At 44.0% G+C, this 8,565-nt stretch overlaps 1 non-coding gene across 1 annotated transcript; it reads left to right on the top strand.

The window, feature by feature from the left end:
• The first annotated feature begins 759 nt into the window (after positions 1–759).
• Positions 760–887, top strand: LOC116100182. Its single transcript, XR_004122525.1, has one exon. It is a non-coding gene; the product is annotated as a small nucleolar RNA SNORA17 (small nucleolar RNA).
• Positions 888–8,565: the final 7,678 nt, after the last annotated feature.

The following is an 8,565-nucleotide window of genomic DNA, read 5'->3' as shown; positions in this document are numbered from 1 at the left end:
TGGAGGAGAGGGAGAAGCAAGGAAGAGGAGAACGGGAAAGGATAGGAGGGAAGAGCAGTCCAGCTGCTAATAGAAGAGGAGTGCTGGCAGCCCTGCAGATTCTACAGATATTCAAAGGAAAATGAGACAATGTTATGAAAAACTTAATATATTGATAAGATAAAGTACCAAAGTCCTTGAAGGAAATATGTGTACTTAAAATGTAACACACTACATTAAATTATCCTATCTCTATTCTTATACATTGTACTTTTAAAAAATATCCCATAAAGAAAATTTCAGCTTCAGACGGCCTTGTCACCTAACATTGAAAGGACAATTCATGTTGATTCCAGTCTTCCAAGATAGTGTACTGAATAGACTACTACTCAGGTGGTTGTAAGAGACCATTTTATCCTATAACTCAATCAAAAGCATGACAAGTAACAGAAACTATGGGCAGACACCCCCATGAGCACAGACACAAACACATGTGAACACGCATATACACTTAAAGTCTAATTTTAGCAAGTCATATCCAACAATGTAAAAGCCAGTGCATCCTGACTAGCTAGAGCACATCCTGAGAATGCAAAGCCGGCTCATTAGCGACCTGAAAATCCATCAGTGTTTCTCCCTCCGTCCGTTCTTCTACTTAAGAAAAAATCACAGGTATCACAATCATACATTTGAAGATAAAGAAAACCATCTTCAAAATAGTAAGTTTTTCCAATGTAAAAAAATAAAATAAAACAAACAAACAAACAAAAAAACCTTAGAGCTGCCCCTGGTAACATTGCAGGTGTGGCTACTGTGTCACATGCATGTCATCAGTAAGAAGCAGAAAGGTTATGTCTGTGCTCAGTGTCGTAACCGATGAACATCTAAGTGATTAGTAACCTAACACTCCCTGGGTCAGGGGGACTTTGAGACAGAGTCCAGGGCCAGGGGCTCAGACAGGGATCTGGCCTGAGACAACCACCAGTCTGGTGCCATGCAATCCCCGAGGGCTCCCAGGACTGGGAGCAAGCTGGAGACCTGAACAACCCTTCCTGGGACTGAGGGCTCAAGAGGGAGTGAGCCAGAGACAGAAGACCCTCAGTTGAGGCCACTGGGGTTGGCTGAGTGTACTTGTTAGTTTTGTATGTCAACTTGACGTACGCTGTAGTTATTACAGAGAAAGGAGCTTCAGTTGAGGAAATGCCTCCATGAGATCCAGCTGTAAGGCATTTTCTCAATTAGTGATCAAGGTGGGGGTGGGGGTGCACTGTGGGTACCATCTCTGGGCTGGTAGTCTTGGGATCTATAAGAAAGCAAGCTGATCAAGCCAGGGGAAGCAAGCCAGTAAGGAACATCCCTCCATGGCCTCTGCATCAGCTCCTGCTTCCTGACCTGCTTGAGTTCCAGTTCTGACCTCCTTTGGTGATAACAACAATGTGGAAGTGTAAGCTGAATAAACCCGTTTCCTCCCCAACTTGCTTCTTGGTTGTGATGTTTTGTGCAGGAATAGAAACCCTGACTAAGACAGTGGATGATCAATGAGCTAGCAAAGGCCACCAGAACAGTGCCATGGGGACTGCACAGGGAGCTAGCCTGAGACAACCACCACACAGGCCTGGGGGGAGGGGCAGACTATACCAAAGATGACCCCAGGGTATAGCATTCTTAAGACCACTCTTGAGATGGCCCCAGACACTCAGAGACCCTGAGTACATCTAAGAAGAACAAGAAAGTGGTGGAGAAGTAGAAGAGAAAGAGAAACAAAAGGATGTGGACCCAACAAAGAAGCAGAACTGGAGACTGGAGGATAAGGAAGAACAGCCTGGTGTGAGGAGCTTGGTGTTGCCACCTGGGACCATGGTAGGGTCCTGGCCTTTACCAAGGGGGAAGAGGGGCACATCTAGGTCCATGACCCTAAAGCAGCTGGGTTCTGTTACCACCAAAGGTCAGGTGGGGACATGCCGATGTCTGTGGACTGTACAGAACTGGCCCCACCCCTCATCTGAGCATCCTAGTCCTGGGGGCATGAGAACAGGAGAGCTGACCTTGCCCCTAGTCAGCTGCAGTACTTAGAAGAGAGGGGGCACTGCACCTCCCCTGAGCAGCACAGTAGAGCTGACAGGGGAGGAGGTATATGGACAGAAACACAGGACGGACACAGAGGGGCTGGGAGAGGAGACAGGTAAGCCAACCCCGAGGGCATGAGCATGGGAAAGCTGGCCCCACCACTTGTCTGCCATGGGGTGTGATGTAGATACGGCTGAGAGAAATGATTCCCATCCCCTCCCCTACCCTGAGCAGCAGGGTATAGAACTGGCGCTGGTAATGGGAACTGCTAGTGAGCAGAGTGAGTAGAGCCACCAGGCTGACCAAACAGCTCAAATACCTCTCAGGCCCAGATCCAGGGCTTTGAGTTGACCCACCCCAACATCTACCCCATCTATGAACTGCTGGGATGAATGAAGGGGCCAGTCCTACAGACCCAAAGCTACAGGATCTCTATGACACAAGGCAACAACAGCGTATCTGAGAGGAGTCCCATTGAGGGTCCAGTATTGATAGAGTAGCTGATGTCCTTCAATAGAAGAATGGATACAGAAAATGTAGTACATTTACATAATGGAGTATTACTCAGCTATTAAAAACGATGAATTCATGAAACTCTTAGGCAAATGGATGGAACTAGAAAGTATCATCCTGAGTGAGGTAACCCAATCACAAAAGAACACACATGGTATGCATCACATGATAAGTGATGTTAGCCCAAAAGCTCCGAATACCCAAGATACAATTCACAGACCACATGAAGCTCAAGAAGAAGGAAAACCAAAGTGTGGGTGCTTCAGTCCTTCTTAGAAAGGGGAACAAAATACTCACAAGAGCAAATATGGAGACAAAGTATAGAGCAGAGACGGAAGGAAAGGCCATCCAGAGACGGTCCCACCTGGGGATCCATCCCAGATACAGACACTATTGTGGATGCCAAGAAGTTCATGCTGAAAGGAGCCTGATATGGCTGTCTCCTTAGAGGTCCTGCCAGAGCCTTACAAATACAGAATCCAATGCTTGCAGCTAACCATTACACTGAATGTGGGATCCCCAATGGAGGAGTTAGAGAAGGGACTAAAGGAGATAAAGAGGTTTGCAACTCTATAGGAAGAACAACAATATCAACCAACCAGATCCCTCAGTTCCCAGGGACTAAGCCACCAACCAAGGAGTACACATGGCTCCAGCTGCATATGTAGCAGAGGATGGCCTTGTCAGGCATCCATGGAACAAGAGGTCCTTGGTCCTATGAAGGCGTGATAGATGCCCCAGTGTAAGGGAATTGAGTGTGAGGAGGCGGGAGTGGGTGGGTAGGTGGAGGAACATCCTCATAAAAGTAGGGGGAGTTGGAGCGGGTAGTGGGTTTGTTCAAGGGGGGTAAACCGGGTAAGGGGATAACACTTGAAATGTAAATAAATTAAATAAATAAGTAAGGATCTATCTAAATTATAGTTATTTGTAAAAAATTGAATGCATTTCCTCTAAGCAGAAGAATAAGATGAGAATGCCGCACATACTTTCCATTTAAAGTCTCCCTGAAGGGTTGGTTCTAGGACATCAGCTTGGACTCAGTCCACACTCATTCTTTATGTTCATCTTTTAAATGTATCAGAAATGCACATTTCAGGAGGTTCAGTATTAAAACACCATTAAAACACCTCTGGCTTTGCTTACACTCCATTCTGCTTACCCGGATAAGCAACTTTCTGCCAAGCAGGAAACAGAAAAAAATGCTTCTTGACCACACTTTTTAACATCCCTAAGACTACGCATCACTACTAGTGTCTCCGACAGACTGTGGAGCCTCTGTGTTCCACAGAACACAGAGGTTTTCCACAGGTTTTCCTTCCTTCCTCCCTCCCTTCTTTCTTCCTGTCTTTCTTCCTTTAGGGTGTCTCCCGAAGTCTGTACTTAGCTCCTTCCTGAAATAATCCTACTGGCATGTTGGCTGCAGTTGGCTGTGTTCTCTCTGCTACATTACAATATTCAAAATTAACCAGAAAATAGTCACCCCAAACACCAGTTAGCAATCCTACCTTCTCATCGTGCCTCCATGACTAATATTATCTTCTCAGAAGCCACAGAAATGATGGCTACCACTTCCTAGGCACATGCCACAATTCTTTCAGGGACTGGCACTTTGAATATGCCACCTAGAAACATAAGCATGGTATTACACATCTGATGTGCCAGCCCTCAGGGAGCAGAGGAAGGAAGACTACAAGTTCAAGGCCTGCCTGAACAAGTAGCAAGATGCTACCTGAAACAAAGCCAGAAAAAGAAAAAAACATAGCTTCATTGACAGGGAAAACATGGTTGGTGTGGGTTACCTGACTTCCGTGAAGCCATACAGAGGATAACAGCCTAAGGATTTCCATTAAACCCCATCTGGCTTTCCCCTGCCTATTGAAAGCTAGAATTTTTCAATAAAGAGGCTTTAATGAAAAGGAATGATCTACAACAAAATGACTGTTGAAATCAGTTGTATCTATGAGATGCCAAATCCCTTATTAATTCTCTAAGCCCTAGGTTGAAATTAATTTTCATGTTTGCACTAATTCCTGCCTGTGGACAGAAGCCAGTTGAGGCCCAGCTAGACTCATGTCATGAATTTGAGCTTAGGCAAGTAAGGAGATCTCAGAGCTCAGAGTCTCATGTTGTCTCCAAAGATCTCCAGGGAAACAGAGCTCCTGGGAAACTCTTATATGCATGAGAAGAAAGGAGATGGAAGCGGGGGTTATGCACTGTTGAGACTGGCAAGCCAGACCTTGTGAAGCAGACTGGTGAACTGGAAGCTTTGGCAGGAAGTTACCTGTAGTCTTGAACTCCAGGGCAGTCTGGAGGCAGAAGCTCCAGAGGACCATCTTACTTCTGTTAAGTCCTTCCGTGGACTAGAGGAGGCTACTTGCATTTAAAAAAAGTATTCTTTAAATCTTAAAAATACATCTTCACAGCAACCTACAAGCCAATGTTTGACCAATCACTAGGACATTCTATCCTAGCCATTTTGATTCATAAAATTAACTATCATGCTATCAGAGACCGGGAACACAGGGTGGTGAGCCCCCTACATCCACGTTTCACCCACTACATACTGAAAATATGTATTTGAAAACTGTATGTTCTGAGCATACACGGACCACCTTCCCTGCCAGTATCCCCTAGATAAGAGAGTACAACTATTTGCATGGCACCTGCATCACATTACATTACAATTATACAGACTGTATACAGATGATTTTAAATGTGCACGAGAATCGGCATAGGTTGCATGCAAACGTGCCATTGTTTTATGTAAATGACTTGAGCATCCGTGATGCTTTGAATGAGAAATGTCCCCCTAGAACTGAGTATTTGCAAACTTGGCTCCTAGTTGATGGTGCTGTTTGGGGACATTTAGGTGGGCCTGCTTCCCAGGATGAAGGACATCACTGAGGATAGCCTACTGCCAGTTTCCTCCCTGCTTCATACTTACGCTTGGAGATGTGAGCTTTTAGCTTCCTGCTCCTGCTCCCATGCTTGCCCTGTGCTGCTGTGCCTCCCACCATGACGGACTCAAATCCCTCTGGAACCGTGAGTCAAATGACGCCTTCCTTCTACAAGTTGCTTTGGGCCATGATGTTTTATCACAGCAACAGGAAAGTAATTCACACAGTGTCTTTGGGTTGGGGTGTTTACTCTCAGGATCTGAAAGGCATTAGAACCAGTCTCCTGCAGATGCCTAGGGCTGCCTTTGCTCGTTTAGCAACAGTCCTCACACTGAGCTTGTATCCCACGGTCTGGAGAGCCCTATCCCCAACTTCTGGAGGAGACAAACAGGACCATCCTCCTAAAAAGTCCTCTGTGATGCTTATGGCTTTGGACCAGTGGTGGCACTGAAAACCTCCACTGGGTGATGTCATCACTCCCTCATCCTAAAGGATGATACGCAGCATCGTGAGCAATTATCACACAGGTGCTCACTTTTTATTTGTATTCTCTGCATGACAGTCTGAAGATTTCCTAACGTCTAAGTTAGCAACAAGAGGCAATCCTTTGAGCCCTCATAAAAATATCCACCCAAACTTGAGCTCCTCATAAGATGTATTTTAAAATATATTCTTAAGCATTTATGTTATATATAATAGAGACTTGTCACCTTGCCTAGGAGAAGCTGAATATAGATCATCCAGATCTATAGATCACTAAGACTTGGACCATCTGTGTTGGGAGAGTTCTCGATTCCCATCATTGGTACAAGTGTACAGAGTCAGAGCCCTTCATTCTATTATTCCTACCCATCAGTTCTCAGTCTTTACATCCAGGAAATAGGGGCATTAACTTGGGTTGCTTCCTGCCTAGTTATTCTTCTACATGGGTCTTCTTTTTTCCTTTGTTTCATTCAATTCCACACAAAATATGCAGTTAGTGCTGTCCAGGAGTCAAAAAACAGCTGTGTGAATCCACGATGAAAAGACCTCCATGAGAATTTTATGGACAGTGTGCAGACTTTGAGCCAGCACTGTGAAGTTCCATGAGTCCTAAATGCCCACAGTGCTCAGGTAGGTACCTTATGCACAGAATTCCCAGGCTCTGCCATTAAGGTTATTTTGAGGTTTCAGAAAATAAATGAATGAATGAATGAATGAATAAACAAACAGTAAAATGGAAGGTCTTTTCAACGTCAGCAAAAACTTTCCCATGTCAGTTAATCTGGAACTGAATGTCACCTTGAATTCTTCCAGGCCTGGCAGGGACCCACACAAGGGATGATTTGCATTCCATTGAGAAAAGCAGCTTTGGGTGCTAGAGAATCAGCCATCCTAGAGCAAAGATCACTGTTCGATGTGAGCTCGGATGGCGCAGGCAAGAAGCAGGTCAATGGTCAGAAGATCAAAGGCCCTGCTCATCCTTCCATCAGTAAGAAATGCCACCAATCTGTGTAACAAAATAAGTCACCTTTATATGCTGGGAAGCTGATTTGCATAAACCAGGACTTAGAAATCCACACCAATACTCAGTTCTTATCTGGGAGTTAAAGGACTAAATATTGTAACCTTCAACTTGAAGCCAGAAAAGAGGAGGTCTCTCTACTGTACTCTGAGGGCTCTGTGATGGGGGGTGTCTCTCTATCCTGAGGGCTCTGTGATAAGGGGAGTCTCTGTACTGCACCCTGAGGGCTCTGTGATTTGGCCAGATCTAATTCTTTCTAGAACCTTGTTCCCTCCTCAGTAAACAAGGTTACAATTCCCAGCCTTGTGTCATTATTTTTAAAAGTTGATATTTTAAAAAAGACCAACAATAGACAAATGGGACCACATGAAACTAAAAATAAGTCTCTGTACAGCAAAATACACCCACAGAGTCCTATAGATGCCTAAAGAGGCAGCCTACCAAATGTTAAAAAAAATATTATGAGCAGCTATACATCTGACAAAAAAAAAAAATATTTACTAACAACTACCTGCAAAGAACTCAAAGCACTGGATATCAAGAAAATAAAAAACCCAATTATAACATGTGCCAAAGAACTTAACAAAGAGTCAAACTATGTTGGTTAGTTTTTACACTAACTTAACACATGCTGGGGTCATCTTGAAAGAAGAAATTTTAATTGAGAAAATACTTCCATGGAATTTGACCTGTAGGGTATTTTTTTAATTGATTTTCCACCCCTAGACAGAAGGTCCTGGGATGCATAAGACAATGAAATGAGCAAACCAGGAGGAATAAGCCAATAAGTAGCACTCTTCTATGGCCTCTGCACCAGCTCCGGCCTTGAGGTTTTGCCCTGACTTCTTTCACAAATGGACTGTGGTAAGGAACTGTAAGCTAAAATAAACCTTTTCCTACCAAGTTGCTTTTGGTCATGTCTTATCACAGTAACAGAAACCCTAACTAAGACATAAGAGATGAAATATAAATGTGTAGGCTTAGTTTTTTTTTTCAAAACCAATTTTTAATAAGGGTTTTTAAATCTTTTAACCTCCCTTCTAGCCCACCACCCACCAGAGGTAGAAAGGAAAGGTTAATAGGGCAAACGAGGATGTGGACCTGTTTACAAATAGATCTTTGGAGTGAGTCCAATCTGCATTGTCAGGTATCAGTAGTTTAGTTCACACAAATCAGCAGCAATAGCTCAATCCACTTTTAGGCACCATTCAGGAATCAACAACAGCAGTTTAACCCAGAAGAAACTGAGATCCCCTGCCAATTAGCCTAAGAAGCCACCAGAACACCACCAGAAGTTCTTCAGTGTTGTTTTTCTCTATGAAGTCATGACTAATGATGGTCTGCAAAGAGTGGCAAGGTGAACCAATACCATACAGCGTCATCCACTGTTGGGTTATATTTACACCTTTTCCAAACATCGCATGTTCTCTCAAGTATCTGCTCTAGCAAAACATCACATGTCCCTTTTCCAGGCTGCTTGCAGAAAAACACCACATGTCTATTCTCAGAAAAACATCCTTCCACATGTCCAAAACATCCTCTCATAAGACAGTTTCCAGAAAAACATCACATGACACAACTGCTGGTGGGATGCAAATTAGTATA

The sequence above is a fragment of the Mastomys coucha genome, unplaced genomic scaffold, assembly GCF_008632895.1.
Source record: "Mastomys coucha isolate ucsf_1 unplaced genomic scaffold, UCSF_Mcou_1 pScaffold20, whole genome shotgun sequence".
Taxonomy (NCBI): domain Eukaryota; kingdom Metazoa; phylum Chordata; class Mammalia; order Rodentia; family Muridae; genus Mastomys; species Mastomys coucha.
The sequence above is the reverse complement of the archived record's forward strand: the minus strand, read 5'-3'. Positions and strand labels throughout refer to the sequence as shown.